Source organism: Rhinolophus ferrumequinum, chromosome 26, assembly GCF_004115265.2.
Source record: "Rhinolophus ferrumequinum isolate MPI-CBG mRhiFer1 chromosome 26, mRhiFer1_v1.p, whole genome shotgun sequence".
Taxonomy (NCBI): Eukaryota; Metazoa; Chordata; class Mammalia; order Chiroptera; family Rhinolophidae; genus Rhinolophus; species Rhinolophus ferrumequinum.
In genome coordinates this window covers 18,519,589-18,539,218 of record NC_046309.1, presented here as the reverse complement: position 1 = coordinate 18,539,218, position 19,630 = coordinate 18,519,589, and the positions used below count along the sequence as shown (strand labels likewise).

At 43.5% G+C, this 19,630-nt stretch overlaps 1 protein-coding gene across 4 annotated transcripts in view; it reads right to left on the bottom strand.

The window, feature by feature from the left end:
• Positions 1–19,630, bottom strand: part of GRM8 (glutamate metabotropic receptor 8) — a 682,520-nt gene that overhangs the window by 523,773 nt on the left and 139,117 nt on the right. The gene's annotated exons all lie outside the window — the stretch shown is intronic.

Genomic DNA, 19,630 nt, shown 5'->3' with positions numbered 1-19,630 from the left:
TAAAATAGCATGTTCTTATTTCAGTTGCACTAACAAGATTCAGATCAAATGTCACCTCCTCTTGTAGCCTTCCCTGATGCCTCTTTCCACTCCTCCATCTGTGCTTTCATGGCATTTTTACACACCGCCATTATATCATTCATCCATCTTCGTAGACCACAGATGCTTAGCAACATTGGTCATTCCCTTTTAGCCACCCCCAACACAGAGCCTGGCATAGAATAGGCATTTAATAATATTTGTGAAATTGAGTTCAATATTCACAGAGCAACTCCCCCAACCTTGGTACTAAGCCTGATAGAATGGTGGAGACTGTGTTGACAGCAGAAGAAAATCTTAATTCCTGTTAGAGAGAGAAGGCACACACGCCATGGGAATGACTATATGATGGTGCCAGGTATGGCCTTCGATGAAAAGACCACACACTGATCCTCTAAGCGAAGAGTCATCCAAAGATGACTGAGCACGACTATCGGAAGCACACATTGTTAAGAGGGGATATCAACTAGAAGAGACTGTTACCATTCCAATTTTCAGTGATGGTATCACAGCTTGCAATCAGGACTGTTTTAAAGGAAGAGGTATAACAGCCTATCTAAATATTGCTACAGCACATACAAATGCCCATTTTGCTTGACTGAGTAATAATAAGTGGTACAATTATTTTGCAATTATCAGTCATTTTCCAAAGCTTTGTGAGCAGTTCATGAAGTAATGAAATTTCAAATGGTTAACTTCCAGATAAGCAATTGATTAGTGAAAAAGAAAATAAAAATGGTGCCTACATATAAAGAAGAGCGTACATAAAACAAATATGAACTTTCATGATAACATTTCTAATCAACTATTTTGATCTCACTTTCCAAATATTATTACTTCAAGTTATCCAACCATGACAGAAGCACAACTGAAGGATGATGCAAGTTTATTTATATATTTTTTAAAAGTCAGTGACAATCGGACTTCGATGCCGTCTGAGGATAGATACCACATCATTTTGTTTATTGAAAGATAAAATAAAAACAATAAAAATCAGCGGAGATAAAGAGCAAATGGTGGCAGAAATCATCGGCAGTTTGCTTGGCTCCATCCCTGCCCAAAGTATTGACTCTCTGCCATTACCCAGTTACTGATGACCCTTTCTCTTGCCCCAGCTTCCGACTACTTTCCTGGAGCAGATCCTGCTTACTAGTAAGCACAACTATTCCCCTTCTTCCTTGCTAGTGGATTGTTCACAGAGCGCTGGCCATCAGCCTCAGGGCACAGAGGCTCTTTCTAAGCCCCTTGGTGAACCTTGGTTTAGTTTGTCTAATTCAGTATTTCTCAACCTTCTGTCCCTCATTACCCCTCTACAGAGCCTTTTGTAGACATCTTCTTCCTCAAATACTCCCCAAGCCCTTTCCCATGAAATTTTAATACCACAGATATACTATACATCTGTTCACCTACTGGGCCGCTTTGGAGGACAACAAACCATTGTAACATCTAAGATTCTTTTGTCCCTGTGATACACAGAACAATGGTCCCCCAAACATTTCCACGTCCTCATCTCCAGAACCTGTGAATATATTAGATTACATGGCAAAGGGGGATAAATGTTGCAGATAGAACTGAGGTGGTTATTCTGCTGATTTTGAGATGGGAGATTATTCTGGATTATCCTGGTGGACCCAATGTAATCACAAAAGTCCTTAAATGGGAAAAAAGGGAGGTAGAAGAGCAGAAAGAGAGAGAGGGCATCATGGAAAGACTCAATCAGTCATTGATGGCTTTGAAAATGGAAAGAGGGGGCAACGAGCGAGGGTAGCAGACAGCCTCTAGACGAGGGAAAAAGGCAAGCAAGTGGATTCCTCCATGGAGCCTCCAGAATGAACACAGTGCTGTCCAAACCTTGATTATCACCCAGCAAGACACTGTGAGCTGCTGGCGTCCAGACCCATAAGATAATAAACCTGTGTTGTTTTTAAGCCTCTAACTGTGTGGTATTAGAATAGCAGTATAGGAACTCAACCCCTCCTCACCCCAAATCAATTTTTTGTCACTGTGGTAGCGATTCTGCCACCATTATGAATGCAAGGGCAACCTCTACCATTGTATTTCTACTTTCCTACCCGAGCATTGATTTAGAAATAGGCATGTGACAGAATTCTGACCAAGACATGATGGGAGGTCTTATGTAGGTTTCTGGCAAAGGTTTATTTGTGCTCCTCAAAAAGTGGAGATTAAAAAAAAAAAAAAAGTGGAGATACCCATAAAGAGAAATGTCCCTTTCTCCATAGATATTGCCATCTACGTGTGATATCTGAACCTACTACACTGAGACAACGAGGGCAGAAGGATGAAGAGAAAGACCACACACTAATGACAGAAGAGCAGAAGAATGGAAAGAAGCTAAATCCTCACTGCCTCCATTGGACACTGACACAACCAACCCTGGAAATGACATACCTTCAGCCTTCTTGGTATGTAGGAAGAAAAACGCACTTATTTTGTAAGCCAGGTTTGGATTGGATTCAAGGCTTGCTATCAAAAGCAAACTTTCCTCCCTTTACCAGAAATGAACTCATTCTGTAAACAAAACACCCACCGCTAGGTAGCCCCACATTAGCTGAAATTTAATATGGTGAACAGAAATATTTGAAATAGAAGCTCACTTCAGTCAGAGAGATTATAAGAATGAGATGCTAGTTAGAGATGTGGAGCAGACCATTAAAAAAAAAAAAAAAAAAAAAAGCCCTAGAATACCACAGGCCTGGTTGCACCAGCCTTTGCCCATATTCCCAGTCTATTATTCTCTCTTATGTAGCCCAACCCCCTGCAGCCTCTATCCCGACCTCCATGTAGCCTGTGCCCCAGTCACACTGAACAACTTGCCATTGCAAACACCTGCTTTGAATTCCCTGTTCAGTGGAGCAGAATGGTCCCTGGAGTCCTTGTTACGTGGCTAACCCCTTCTATTCTTCACAATTCAGCTCATATGGATCTCATGGAACCAACCCACCCTGCCGTCACCCTTACCCAGAGAGAATTAAACACTAATAATCTAACTTTTCTTGTGTTCTCATAGAATTGTTGACACATTTTCATCTGCACTTTTCCAGTTGTTAGGATTGCTGTGACTGTGTGAGCCAACGTCTGTCTCTTCCCCCACTGACCTGGGTTCTGAAAGCAAAAGAGGTGGCTTTCATATGTGACCCCTAGTCCCATGCCTGGCCCAGAATGGGAAGGAGGAGAGAGAACGGAAGGGAGGATGAATATGAGGGAGGGAGTGTGAGTCTGGAGCTTGGATGAGACATCAGGACATTAGATATCATTTGGGGAGTCATCAGCATGCAGAAGATAGTTGAAAGTGAAAGCTTGAATGAGCTTGCCAAGAACACATCCTTCAGAAGTATTTACCACTAGGGTGGGTGGAGGTAAAGGTGCCAAAAGGGAAACAGAAGCAGGAGCTCTGCCAGCTGCTAGAGGAGACAGCTTCCAGAAGAAGAGGGGATCAGCAGCAGCGGATGATGGAGAGGGGTCAAGAAGGAAGAGGGCTGGAAAAGGTTTTGGCATTGACCTCTGAGAGATACCCTCAAAGCAAGCTATTTCACTGGGATGAGTAGAGAAGAGGTCAGGTGGCAGGGGCTTAAGGAGGAAACGAACAAAGAGTCGGTGAGCTCACGCCAATCACACCCTGCACGTGCGAGAGCTTGACCAGAAAAAAAGAACAAAATATGTAACTCTTTGTCTTCTTTTGTTCTGTATTCATATAAGATGATAATCCTGAAAACATTTTTATGTAGTGAGAAGAAGAGGAGGAGGAAGAGGAGGAAGAGGAGGAGGAAAAGGAAGAGGAAGAGGAGGACGAGGAGGAGGAGGAGGAGGAAGAGGAGGAAAAGAAGAAGTCTTTACACATTTTGGTCCATTCAGGAATGAGTCCTTTAAGGATTTTACCAAACTGGCCACCAGATGACTATCCTGCACTTTGCTACACAAAGAAGGATATAGAATATAGTCCACTCTGCACAGGATGGCTTGATAACCTGGCGAATGGCCACATGGTGTGGTTTCAGGGTAGACCCCTTCTGCAATAGACAGTAGACAGGAGCGAGGACACCTGAGTCCTGGTACTCGATTTCCCACTAACTCACTATGAACTTTACTAAGCCATTCATCTGTCTGGGCCTCAGTTTCTCCCTTTCTAACCTGCTGTGGTTCTCTGATCCCACTCACTGGTACTGGGAAAGAATTCAACAAATATTTACCTGTCAGTACAATGTGCAAAGCATTAAGCTAAGAGGCTAATTCTTCTAATGGAAAACTCTGAACCTTCTTATCACATAAATCCCTCCTGGGGAAGGTAACAATCTGAGCTGTTGCTAGTCATTAACACCAGGAAATGATTTCTAGTGTTAATGTTTTCCTGGTTAAAATAATGGCGAACATTTCTTAAGAGCTTATTGCATGCTAGACCCTAAGCCTAACGTTTTACAAGGATTGTCTCTTTTCATCATCACAAAAACCCTAGAGGAGAAGACCATTGCTATCCTCAGGTTACAGATGAAGCAGGCGAGGCTTGGAGAAATCACTTGCCGAATGTCATCACATAGTTTTAATCACTGCGCAATTGCTAGACCAATGGCAGCCTGGCCCCAATGCCTGTTGTATTAGTCAGGGTTCTCCAAAGAAACAGAACCAGTAGGATATGTATATATTGAAAGAGATTTCTTTTAAGGAATTGGCTCAGGTGATTATGGAAGCTGGCAAGTCCAGAATCTGCAGGGTAGACCAGCAGGCTGGAGACCCAGGGAAGAACTGCCAATGGTGCAGGTAAAGACTGTCTGCTGCAGAATTCCTTCTTGCTTGGGGGAGGCTAATCGTTTGTTCTATTTAGGTCTTCAACTGATTGGCTGAGGCCCACCCACATTAGGGAGAGCAATCTGCTTTATTCCAAGTCCACTGATTTAAATGTTAATCTCATTCCAAAAATATCCTCACAGAGATATCCACAATGATTGACCATATCTCTGGGTACCATGACCCAGCCAAGGGGACACATAAAATTGACCATGATACCTGTGCAGTTAACCGAGCAAGGTACTCAGTAATATTTTTTAAAATCATTAGTTCACTCTAAAACGTTTCCTTTTGTTTTTCTCAGTTTGGTTAATAACAGGATTTTCCACACAGGTGTCCAAGCCAGAACTCTGAGAGTTATCCCTGAGTTTTCCTTCTCCCTCGCTCTACATCCAGTTGCTTGCAAAGACCTATTAATTCTACTTCCTAACAGTGTTCCTAGGTGTTTGTCACCTCACCTCCATTCTCACTACCACAGCTTTATTTAAAGCCTTGTCACTTGTTTCCTGGACTATTGCAATAACCTACTAACTCATCTTGCTGCCTGCAGATGAATTGGGTCTCTCTGTCCACCTTTCAACCTCCTGTCGGAGGGATCTTCCCAAAACACAAATCTAGTCATGTTGCTGCCCTGTTTTAAATCCATCAATCGACGTATTGCCTTAGTTTGGTGAAAAGGCCCTTCACAACCCTGTCCTCATTGATTTTTGAGTGTCATCTCTTATCATCCACACCCCCCATAAGCCCCCATACTCTTTTTATCTGTCTTACAAAAACATTTGCATCCTTTAAAATTGCCACATCCTTTCTTGGTTCTAAACTTTTGCAAATGTTGTTTCCCTCAAATGCCAGCCCCCTTTCTACCCAAATCAGTTCAAACATCAACATTTGGTGAAAGTGTTTCCTGAAATCTCAGAGCAAAATACTTTCATACCTGCCCTCCTAGAGTCTCGATGTAGAATTAACCAACCACTGTAAGTAACGCCCTCTCTTGGATGTAAATCCCCAGGAGACAGTGCTATGTGCTGGGCATTTGAGTAACCTAAACGCCTAACAATATAGAACCTGGCTACATGAGACCAGGCACTTTATAAGTGTATTGGAGACCTTAGCAGAAATATGACCCTCTAGAAATAACATCTGTGGTTTTCCCTTCTCACTTAGTGAAAAGAAAAACTGCCTATCGTCTCATAATGTAATACAGGGCTTAAAACTCACTGAAGATATCTAGAAATAGCAAGTAGCCCCACTTTTCCTTGAGAAGGAATATATTCTTTTGTCTTTCAAGGGTTAAAAATGTGTTTCCCACCCTCTAAGAAGAATCGGTAACCAAGGAAGAAATGATTGCTAGGATCGTGAAAAAAGGACAGAGCTAGACTGAGCTGCTCTTCAAGATACGTGCAAACACTGGAATCTTCAGACACAAAACAGATTAGGGGGTGAATCCTTTTAAGGAGATAGGCTGAACTGTAGTTGTCTTGCTGTTTCCAGCAGCTATGAACTTGAGAGCTTGACGGGTGGGTGTAGACTAGGAAACTTCAAGTATACTCTAACCCACATTCATTACAGTAACCAATACATGAAACCACAAGTCACCTTCATTAGAGACATTAGCTTTACAGTTCTGGTGAACACAAACCATCGACAACCTGGGGGACATGAGGTTGTAATAATCCTTAGATTCTACAAGTCATTAAAATAAAGCCATAACGCAATTGTGTCCCACCTTCAGGAGGTAAGATGTGTTGAGGGAGACAGGGATCCCAGGCCCCAGTCAACACGACCGACCATGAGGATATTAAGACGTGTTTTTGCCCCTTCATTAACGTACCCACGCCTCCTGGTGCCTGTTTAGAAATCAGTGCTACGGAACACGAGTGAAGGAAACACCACAATGTCAATGCCATTCGGAATGTTTCAGGGTGAGAACAGAGTAAAAACTCTCTGTCACCATGAATGTGGTAAAGGTATGAGATAAAATGATGCATATCAAGCATGTTGGAAACTCAGAAACATAAATGCTGTCGATGCCGCAGGTCCATCTTGATCATAAAATTGAGGTAAAGGAAAACAAAGGCATGCATGCCAGAAGAAGCAGACTCGTTTTTATTTTTATAATTAAGAATTGCAAAGCAAAAAAAAAAAAAAAGAATTCCAAAGCAATCTCACGTGTTTATTAACGAACGTCTTTAACTCTACGAAGCATACGGTGTTTGAAATGCTAGCATCTGTTTGCTCCCCATCTACATGGATCTCTTCTTTCATCGGTACCTAGCGCAGTGCCTCCCCTCCTGCGATGTCCCTGGTGGAAAACCATCACTTCATCCTCTGCACTTACACAGCTCATGGCCTGTCCCTCTCTCCAGTCACTATTTTCTCTCGTTCTGGCTCTGAGCTCTTGGACTCTTACAGTCATAGCACACCCATTTTGCTGTCCCCCCTCTGTGCCTGTCACAGTGCCGGGCTGACAGCCAGCCTGCACCACATCTTATCCAGCGTGACTGAGAGACACCTCCTGTTACAGCATCAATCAAAGTAACCCGAGTTCTGCTCCTGTTCCACCTTCATTAATCAAGTCCTACCTCCAGCTTTTTGTTTACAAGCGAGGGAGAGAAAAGCTGAACTCACAAGTTCATACTGCTGAGATCAAGACCCAAAGCATATGTCAGCCCACATGGAGGGCCCAATGCCAAGAGCCAGGGAGAAAACCAAAGTTTCTCCAAGGAAAAAATAAATCGGACAGAGAGGAGAAGACACCCTTAATGAAGGACAGGTACTATAGCCATGCCACATCAGAAATACCTCTCCCACTGCCTCCTCAACTGCTGTGAGATGTTACAGCAGGACCAGGCAGCAGGGGGCAGGTAGCCGCAGGCCCCACCCCTTCTCCATTCCAGAGTTCCAGCTGAAAGCAGCCCCAACCTATGGCAAGGGAGAAAATTTGAGTCTGGCTAAATTTCAAAGTTTTACTCCATTGGACTGGACATTTTCATAACTGAAATAAGACTTCATATATTTAGAAGTGACTAGAGGACTAAGAGTATGAAGCCAAGAAATCCTCCAGAGTGGGATATGGAGAAGCTATATCATCACATGTGAAAAAGCAGTGGAAAGAAGAAAAATAAAGAAGTTGCTTAATTAAAGAAGTTCCTTAAAATAAAAGAATTGCAATTTTAAAATAAAGAAGGGATACAACCGACTATATCCAACAAGACAATTATATTTACATGTTTTCAATCAGCTCTCAATAATAGGGCTTTCCCACAGTGCTTTCCTGTCTTCAAGACTCAGAGAACACAGAAGGCTTCCATGCTTCCTGACGGTCCCACAGAGAATTCCATTTTTTAATAGAGAAATTAAAAAGTCATTGATTTAGAAACCATAAGAATTCACATAGCTTCTTTTAAACTAGAGGATTTGGCCACATTTATTACAGCCAAACAAAAGGCTCTAGTTCTTTCCTTCTGACCTGGGCTCCTCGGATTGCTGTCCAATGAGCTGATGATGAGACCTGGCCCATGGCAGAGAAGTCCTACTAGGGCCGCTCTTTGGTCGCTGTGCAATTTGAGCTATTTTCACAGACTGGACTCCACCAGTGGTGGTGGGCCGTGTACATCTCATCACAGATAACTGTTGGGTAGGTTGACACGGCTCATGTCAACAAGCATGAAGCCCCAGGGTTCAGTCCTTTGGTTTCCAATACACTAGGGCTGGGAGAGGCGAGAGAGAATGAAGATCCTTCTCAACGTGCAGGAGAACACCTCCACCTAATATTTTTGACAAATATCATCATTCATGTTTCCATTTCAATCCTATTGTCAGAGAAACTTTTGCTCCGGCAACTTAATTTCATACATGTTGATAGAGCTCCAGCACATCCAGGCACTGATGAATAAGAGCCGGTGGCTGCTCCCCCTGAAAAGGCCGTGGTCTAGGTAGGAGGCAGAGACATCAGCAGACCAACACCACACAGTGTGTGCCAGACATCTGTGTGGCCCACCGGCCCGGCAGCCTTTCCCTCTTGAACAACACCTCAGTTTAGCTCTCAGGGGTGACCCCTCCTTGTAGCCTTGAACATGTGTTTCAAGTGGGGTTGACCCTGCCTTCCTGGCCCCAGCTCCAAGGTGACCCATTGTAGCCACAATGAACAGTGCTTTCCCTAGACCACAGTGGTTGCTTCAGGAATGGATTGTAACCCAACACAGTGAGGCCGAGCCCAGACGTCTGCTGGAACTAACTAACACTACTACAGTGGCTTGGATGGGATTCCCCCCGGAAGTTAGGTCCATCGGAACCTCAGAATGTCACCTTACCTGAAATAGGGGTCTTTACAGATATCATTAAGGGAGGGAACTCAGGATAGGATCCTTCTGGATTAGGATGGGCCCTAGAGTGTGCCTTGATCAGAGACAGAAAAAGAAGACAGAGACACCCAGAGAGGAAGCCGATGTAACAATGGAGACAGTAATTAGTTATGCAGCCACAAGCCAAGGAATGCCAAAAATGGCTGGCAGCCACCAAAAGCTCGGAGAGAGGCCTGGAACAGATTATCCCTCAGAGCCAATACACTGATTGCGGGTTTCTGGCTCCACGACTACAAGAGCATACATTTCTGTTGTTTTAAGCCACACAGTGTGTGCTAATTTGTTAAGGCAATCCCAGGACACTCGTGCAGTTGCTAAACTGGCAGTGTGTGGGCCCACAGCTGCTGGGGGCCCTCGTCCCACCATGGGGAAGAGACCTGAGGATAAAGCCAACACACAGGAAAGCCAAGCCCAGAGCTGGAACAGGACCCAATCCTGTTGACTTCCTTTCAAAATGTGAAACTCAACCTACCTGAAGTCCGATGTACCCCTAGACTTCTTAAGTTTCCGAACCCCAAATTCCCTCGTTGGCTTAAGTTTGAGTCCTGACTGAGACAGCGAAGTAAATTCTTTCTTCACTAAAGGTATGTACAAAGGGCTGCAATCACAGAAAAGAGCTCAACTACTGCTACTTAAGGGAATCCAGGAAGGATTCACTAAGGAGGTATCATTAATGCTGGCTCTTAAAAAATGAAAATAGTTCCAGACAGATACGAGGATGCAGCAATTCCAGAAGATGGAAGAGGATCCACACAGGTACATTAGAAAATGTGCAGGTCACCCAGCAGGTACCGCACAGAGTGCGATGAGTAAGAAAAGAGGCAAGGAACGGTACAGAATGTAAAGGGCATTGTCTCTTGATCCTCTCTGCTTGGCCAGGCAAGGATGGGACACATGATAGCAGAAACCAAAGTCTGCAACCTCAAAAGAGAAGTAGCAAGACATGGTAAAAAGAACATGAACTTGGCAGTCAGAGAACCCTGGGTTTCTATCGCATGCCAACACTTGCTAATTAGGCTATCTTAGGCTCTTGCATACTTTGTTTGAGACTTGGTTTTTCCCATCTGTAAAATAGGGATGATATTTGCCTTATGACATAGTGAAAATTCAATGAGATGATACATGTAAAGTAATAAGCAATAATAAATATTAGGTTCCTCCTTTCAATGAATTATCTAAGGAGAATCTTGGATTTGGAGACAATAAGGCAAAGAGAGTGAGAGTGAGAGCGAAAGACAGAGAAGGAGGCGTGGGGAGAGAGAGAGAGAGAGAGAGAGAGAGAGAGAGAGAGAGAGAGAGAGAGAGAGAGGCCCAAAAGAACCTCCATCTGCTATTGAAGCTTTATTGAGACTTGGTAAGATACATTCACATTTAATAGAACATAGTGCGTGTGGAATTTACAAATCAAAAGTAGTTACATCAGATTATCATTTTATATCCTTTAATGAAAGATGCAATAAACCTAATTTTTAGAGACCCACAGTGAGAAATCACCCATATGTATGATCCTTGGCTATGTGGATCCTGGACAAAAATGCGGTTCAGAAAACAACATAATGATTAGTGAGCCTTGAAATGAATCAGTAACACAAGACAGTAGAAAAGCAACAAGAAATATGAGTTAAGAGGAAAATGTTTAGAACTATGAACAAGAACACTCTAAATTTAAGGGCCTCCTAGATCCCAGGAAAAAGATCTCTGAATGGATTTTGTTTAAAAAAGGAAAAGTCACAACAACCTGGGGACACTTATCTTTTTAGCTCTTTTTCACTGAAGCATTCATTGGAGTGAAATTTTACCAGGAAATAATTCACTTGATGGCCCACCCCTGAATCATCCTTTTTGGGGAGCTGCATAGTCATCTGGAACAGACCTGTCCCAGTCTAAGGGCTCTAGGACATACCCTGTTGTCAGCCAACGTGTCTGACTGGAGATTGGCTTCAGTGGCTTAGATTCTTGTAGTACCAAATCCCCTCGTTCTCCCAGGCTTGTGACTTAGATTCTTGTCTAAGAATCTAAGAACCTACATCAGCTCACAGACCTCCCCATTTACCCCCATTCTCATCCAAGCCAGCCCCAGGCCTTATGTGCAATAAATTTCTTATTCACCTTCTGCTTCCACCTTGCCCCTACCGTCCAGTTTCTGCACGTGATCTCCTTAAAATCTCAATTGTACCATGCCACTCTCCAAATCAAACCCTTTCCAAGGCTTTCCGTTGCTTGAGAATAAAATCGACCCTTCACGCCATGGCCTCTGAAACTAGTCAATCATGCTTCTGACTGCTCTCAATCCCACAGGCTGTCACCCTCTCCCTTGCCGGATTCTAGTCCCCCTGGCTTCCCAGTCGTCTCACAAATAAACCATAAACACGCCCTTGTTTCTGTCTTAATAAGACATGATTTATACTTGTTAGCTAAAATTTATAATTATTAACTTGTTTATTTGGTTTCTTTTCAAATCAGTCTCCTCACTCAAATCAAAGCCCCTTGAGGCCAGAGATCAAGACCTTGGCGTTCCCAGCATCTAGCATAGTTCTTGGAACTTCAGATGGGCTCCACTCATTTGTCATATGAGTCATGAATAAACAAGCTGCCCAGGGCCTGACGTCATGAGTCTCAATATCAGAAGCCCTATACCTTCGGGACATCTTGCAGTCATGAATGATGTATACTTGTATACCGGGAACACACAAAGCCAGTAGAAAGAAGAGTAATACCTTCAGCATATTTACCTACTTTCTGATTTTGCATCTACCCTATTAGTCAGGCCTAGCAGAGCTCTGGCCCTGAACTCAGCTCGGCTCCACCGGAAATGCAGGTGGGCTTCCACCATCCAGGTCTGTCCCTCTGTTTGTGCCCGCACACACATGCATACATGCACTTCTGCCTTCACGTATGTGTCCCTTACCCCTAACATGCCTCGGGAACCTCAGCAGAACTCTGGCATCTCCACAACACCCAAAGGGTCAAGTTGTTGGTGGGATAGATTCAGGCCCTTTCTCGGCATTTTCATGGACACTCAGTCCAAGGCATCTACACTGTGCGTTTAGGTTGACTTCCTATAGCCCAGAGACAGGAGACTAAAAGGATATAAGAGATGTAAAGAAAGTAAACTCGACTGGAAATCCTACCAGGGGAGGAAACAAGTCTGACTCATCCAGCACCTTATCCCTAATCTCCTAGAATGAGGCCCCAACACACAGTAGGTGCTCAAATACGTGTTGAATGAAATGTCACATGATCTCCCACAAATAATTCCATCTAACATGGGATTCCTCCTGGTGATAACATTGAGCATCATTTTGAAGGGGACACAGTGGCTGCCCTCCATGACATCAAACAACAAAGCTAGCGTGTACTCTGCACACGGCTCTTTCCCTTAGTAGCCCTTTATATGCATGTCCGCCATGATACATGATGGAAATGTGCCCCCAGAGTCTCAAGGCCGAGTACCACTGCCTTTGAAGTGTATCTGAGCTGTTACAAGAGGCATTGTTTTTTTTCTGCTACAACTGCCAGAAGATATGTTTAAATCATTACTTAAAAATTTGTTTCCCAAGAAAACCTCTTCCCAGAGCTGTTAACAAGAAACAAAACGTGCTAACTTGAGTTGCACTTTCTCTCCTTTCCCCTGCCTTGCCCTGTGGGGCCCCCAATGAATCATGAAAAGGCTCTCATCAGGTAACATTGAAAGCAGCCAAGAAAGAAGCCCTGGATCTGTCAAACATGCAGATGATAGAGAACAAAGACTGTGGCACAGTTTTGCCGAGGGACGTGACCCTTGAAATAATTGGCACTTTTTCAATAAACTATTTTCATCTTATATAGCCTTCTGATTGTATTCTTCTTGAGCCATTTATTTTCAAGGAAACCATAATTATTGCTCAGTTGATAAGATATGAAGCAAACTGGGAAAACACACTCCTAATTCTCAAGCCAACTCTTTCAGAGCCTGCAAAAATGGCATAAAAGGATTCTGATGTTGCTTCATTTCTGCAAAAGGGTGTTTTTATATAATGTTCTTCTATCAACACAGTAAAGTACAGATTGCACCTTAAAGCTCTCATCTAGTGCTAGAGTTTCCAAACAGAATGACTTTAACAAGGAAATGACTTTGGGAAGGGAAATAAAAGAATGCAATTTCTTTTGGGCTAGGCACAGGAGAAGCACACTCTTATCATGACTCAGGCATTCAGATGTGAGGTGTGCACAGACCAGCTGGCAGAGAGAAGGGGAAACAGGGCTGGCCAGCCCAGTGACAGAAGCTAAGCCCTCGGGAGAAACTGGGTAACCCAAAGCCTGAAATCGATCTCAAGGGCCAGGACAAATGTGGGTTCCTTTCAGAAAGAACTCCATAAATCAGTGCTCAATCTAGCAGTTATGGCAGGTATTATGGGCTAAATTCCATTCCCCCAAAATTCATATATTGAAGTCCTAACTCCCAGTACTTTAGAATGTTGTCTTATTTTCATTGCAGATGTAATTAAGGCTCATTACAGATGTGATTAATTAAGATGACGTCATAGTCATCTTATATGAGATTGTATTGGATTAGAGAGGATCCTAATAAAAGGGGGAAATTTGGATACACACACACATACACACACACACACACACACACACACACAACAGGGAGAATGCCATGTGACGATGAAGGCAGAGATGAGGTTGATGCTTCTACAAGCCAAGGAACACCAAATATTGCCAGCAAACCACCAGAAGCTAGGGGAGAGGCCTGGAACAGGTTCTTCTTTACAGCCCTCAGAAGGAACCAACCCTGCCGATACCTTGATGTTGGTCTTCTAGCCTCCAGAATCATGACACAATAGATTTATGTTGTTTAAGCCACCCAGTTTGTTGTACTTTGTTATGGCAGCCCTTGGAGACTAATACACTTGGCAATGAGAATTAGGTAGCAGGAAAAAAATAACTCAGAACAGGGGCCATACCATTGATATGGCAGATCCTGGCCCTTTCTGACCATTTGCATGGGAATCTCTGAGAGAGAAACTCAAAGCATCACCTGAGGCTGAACTCCATTGTTCTAGACATCTGACACTAAAAGGACATGAGAAATGTAAAGACAACAAGCTTAAGATAGGGTCCGGACCCCAGCACACACTAGGGGCCCAGTAGATAGGCAAGACTCAGGTCCGTGGCTTCATGCATAGTCAGACCTTAGCAGCTACGAGAGTAAAGGCAGAGGACCAGGCGCCCCCACCAATCAGGCGAAGGAGTTGACCAAGAAGAGGCCAAAGTCTGAGGCAGAGCCCCAGTCCTAGGGACCCATAGCGTGAGTCGGGTGGGACAACACTAAGTTTGTAGTGAGCTATACAGGGGCCCTGGGCTCACCCTGGGACCACCAGGCACACGTTCTATCAGGGCAAAGTCATTCCAAACCCCAGAAACTTGAGGGCTGAAGTTGGGGACAAACTACTGGCCCTGGCTGAGACTCAGAAACTGAACAAAACTGAAACTGCTGCCAAGGGCATGGGTGACGCCAGGTGGGAGTGATCAGGGAGAACAGGGGCTAAAGGTATAGGGCAAATCACACAGCGACTGTCTATAGGTGGATACATCTGAACAGTTATCAGTAGATCAAGGAAACAGAATTGTCAAAAACTATATACGAGTGTGTGTGTGTACGTGTGTGTGTGTCTCACACATGTTAAACATTTCACAAACATACACAACGCTACAGAGTTGGCGTCACATTCTATATTCAATTTTGGTGCTGCCTCCTTTTCTCAAAAAACAATGTGTCTGTTGAAGTTAAGTTACCGAACATAATTTCACCCACATCACAGGGCGTACTTGCATGTGAGCTTGAGGGCCACACACTCCACCCTCCACTGCCTTATGCCAGGTCTTCCTGTTCCATGGGCCGCAGGACGCCCTGTCTTAGGCGCTGCATTCTTGGGCCATGCCTCTAAATGATGCCTCATTGAGCCAACGATCACACCCCTCTGTAATCATTTGTTTGCATCTCCGCACGCTCTCGTACACAGTGACCCACCGGGAAGCAGAGGCCCCAGCGCATCTCTGTATCCTGAAAGCCCAGCACACGTGTGACTGGATACATGGGGGTGCACAATAAATGCTGGCTGAATCAATTAATAATTAAAAGGTTGAGAAAGGAAGAGGAACAAGCAGATTTGGTGCACCAACACTGACTAGTTTTTAATTAATTCATGCATTCAACTAGGTACCGGCGCTATTCTGTGTCGCAGATTAATCATACTAAGAAAAAGCATACTAGGATTGGTCACTGCTAGGAGGTACGAAGCCAGTTTCAGGAATGGACAGTTCTGGTGGCCTTTGAGCAAACTGGACTGCATCCTCATTGAGCAAACTAGACACAGACTCAGGGCAACGAGTCTTCACCCCATTGGTGAAGAAGGGCTCCAAACACAGCACTGAGTCAGCAGTTGTTGAGAATTTACTATGAGCCATACATTGTCACGTATGATTCCATCCAACATTTTATACAATTGTTATCCCCATTCTACAGATGAGGAAATTGGGGCACAACAACATTAAATAATTCACCCAAGGTCTCAGCTAGGACATGACATTATCTAGCACTCATGCCCAGCTGGTGAGGAGCTCTGACCCACTTCCCAGCACTAGTTGGCCTGGGGGATTAGGGCTGGGATGTACCTACAGGCTTTGGTATTTGCCAATAATAAATAAATTAAATAAATAAATAAATTTGAATTCTAAGTGTTTTAACAGCATGGAAGCCCCTGAAGTTTCCCATATAGATTACTCCCTTGTTCTAGACATCTGACACTAAAAGGACATGAGAAATGGACATCAGCAAAGAAAATGCATAAGCCGTTGTTGAAAATATCTCTTCCTTTCAGTCCCCAGAACCTGAGCAAACCTGACCCCTAGGCTCACAAACCCACACAACCAGGAATCTGGTGACCACAGCCATTCCACAGAAAGTCATGAAGCCCGTTATCTGCCAGGCACTCTGCTGCATAGTGTGTTTGGAGGCAGGGGAAGGTTCCATCCATTGAAAAACATCACCTTGCGGTGGAAGACATCTACAGAGAAATCGGCATTGCAATCAGAGTGACAAGCGGCGCCACAGCTCAGGGACTTTTGGAAGCACGTCACCACAGACAAGGCAAGATACCCCAAGCTGGTCCTGATTCCCAACCTTTTACGTGCCAACTGCATGATCAGACCCAAGCAAAGACAGCCGTCAGGTGCCAGGATTAGTAATTTTGATAACCGAGGGTGACAGGAATAAGATTTAGGGTAGAAGACCTACTATGGTCGTTGTGGAGAACGAGTAAGGAGAAGTGAAAGGGCAGGTGGTCAGGAGCCACTCAAACTCCTCCTCTCTGACCTTTCAGGCAGAACATGACTAAGAATAAGGTCATCAACAAGTCCAGCCAAGCCCTCCAGCTATTTCTCCCACACACCAGGCGGGACATCTATCACCCTCATAATAATATACAGCTTTGCCACACGTTGGGGAAAAAAACCCAAATTCTCCCCATTCCTTTCATTAGTCGTACCCGATATCAAATAGCACATTAGAGTTTAGGAAGAACATTCACAAGTATTCTATCATTTGATGACCCCTGAGCAGAGGGCTCCCGTTTAACAGACAAGGAAATTGATCTTCAGATGAAATCTCATAACTGAAGAAGAAAGATTTCAGAGAAGTTCTTGGCTCCAAAGTAGGTTCCGTTGCACCCAATTGGCGTTGTTTACTAAACACTTAATTACAGCATTAGAATCTTTGGTTTGAAAGCACTTCCTTAATGCCATTTGTTATTTCACATTAACAAGGGCCGTTGCTACTTAGCAGGTCCTAAGCCCTAAATATTAAGAAAGGGCAGAGTGAAGAACAGCTTTGAAATGACACTCTATTTGATCATTTTCTGCAGTAATTGTTAAAAATCATACACACTTTCTTTGGATCCCTATAAAGCTTCCACATGGTGGTTGCACCTGCAATGGCAATTTGCAGTTTCCTCAGCCTTCCTTTGAAGTTATTCTTGCCAATTACCTGGTGTTAATATTAATTAAATATGATTCACAACTTGAAATGTGGTGTTATCAATGGAACTCAGCTGTAGAAATATAAAGTAAAATTTTCAATTGAATTAAAATGTTTCCTTTCATTCGTTGTATTTTACAACATTAATACTTCTGTCAAATTGATTTCTGCCTGCTGGAAATCAGTTTTCCCAAGTACTGAACATCTGAGGGAAAAGCTGCTCTTTATGTATTCTTTCCTTTGTGTCATTGAAAATACTTTGTTTTAATCTTGAAATGAATCCATTTCAGTTAACAGAAAGTTGGTTCTTGTTTATAATCCAAGAGAAAAAAAAATGCTTCTTTGAAAACTGTACTGAGATAGTTTAAAACTGGTCAGTGGAAACTTTTCAATTGTATAATAGGAATAAAATTTCCCTTATGTCATTATTTGCCCCCACCAAAACTAAATCACTTTTACATGTTCTGGCAAGGGTCAGTCATTTTATATGCAAAAAAAATAATTAACTTGGTGTACTGCCTTAACATTTCAAACAGATTGTGCCAAGCCAATGACCTCTGTGGTCCCTTCCAACTCTGAGATTTTAAGGTTCTGAACATGTGTCAGACAATAGCCAGAAGCTGCCAGCATTTGCACATTGGGGGTGGGGATGGGGTCACATATGGTAGAAGATTTGACAGAATCAGGTCTATTCTGCCCCCTATAATGTGTGCAATGATGACTTGCAGGCCTGTCACTTCCAAGAAGCCATTCACAAACACAAGTGACTAAAGGAGGTGTATTGCCACACTGTGCAAATCCGCAGTGAAAAGATACAATGCTTTCACAAATTCAGGTTATCTTTGAAGATCACATTTTAGCTTCCTTGCCCCTTATAATGATAGCGGTGGCTTTAACATTTATTATCCTGTCTTCTTTTTAGAAATAATATAATAGGGGGAGACAAAGACGTGAAAGAACCTATCAAAAGACTCACAGAAGTCATTTCTTAAGTCGCAAACTACAAGCCCCAGAGCTTCTGATGGAAAAGCATGAGACTATATACTCAACCTCTTTATTAGAATATCAATGAAAACATCAGACCAGATAATTAAAACAAGACAGAAATAGAGGACGATGGTCCTAACAACTGAGGGTGTAGAACACAGGTGATGGGTGAGTCTTAACAACCAGTGGCAACTAAGCTATTTCCTCCCCTCAAACCAAAAGAGACCCAAGGGAGAAGTAAAAATATCTTAGGACAGAAAGGACTTCCTGGATTTCCATAATTTTCCAGGTGTCATGGAAAACAGCAGCATCTTGGAATGACACAAAGCAGGGTGCTTGAACACCATGGTGTAGAAAGTACCCACTGCGACCCTCCTGAGAAGTTCTTGACTACAGAATCCTGGGAAAACGGGACACTAGGATCCCACCACCTACCCCAGTCTGGAACTCTGACGTATCCAGTAGATGACGCCATCTACCCAAGTAGCCAGGACTAGGGGAATAGAATTCTATAACACTCCGAAGGCACTCGTGAACTGGTGATATTCTGGGCTTCTCCATTCACCAACTCCTGCCTACTTAGCACCCCTCTCCTCCTTATTGCTAACTTTGTTGTTCTCCTGGTCCCCCTCCCATCCCTGTCATTGGGAAATCACCTCCCAAGTACCCCCAACATCAGTACTGCCCCTGTCAATGGGCATTAAATTGTGTCTCCCAACAAGATATGTTGATACCCTCAGATACCTCAGAATGTGTCTTTATATGGAAATAGGATCATCATAGATATAATAGCTAAGATGTGATCATTGTAGAGCAGGATGGGCCTTTCATCCAATGTAACTGGTCCTTATAAGAAGAGAATACACAGGAGGAAGAAGACGGCCACGTGATGATAAAGGCAGAGATTAGAGCGCTGTGTCTACAATGAACACGGGATTACTAGCAAACACCAGAAGCTACAAGGGCCAAGGAAGGATGCTCCCCATGGTGTATAGAAGCAGCATGGCGCCGCCGATTCTCTGATTTTCAAGCCTCCAGAACTATGAGACATACATTTCCCTCATTGTCAAGCCATCCAGTTCACAGTATTTTGTTACGGCAGCCCTAGGGACTAACATTCCCCTCTCAAGGACAGTCGTTGATTCTCTGTCACTGTACCTCACACCTGTTCAGTTATGCCCTTTCATAGAAGTTCCTCTTCTCTTATGAAAATATGCTCAATATCCCTGAGTTTTTCCTCAAGAACTCCTACCATCTCCCATCACGGGAATCTTCTTCAAAGGAGCCCAAGGGCCTCCCATGGCCACAAACCAATCAAGAGAACATTCTGCCACACTCTTTGCTTTCCATTACTAAATCTAGGCCATTATTCCCAGACTTTTTTTTTTTTTTCATTTATACCAATTTTATTTTTTGCAGC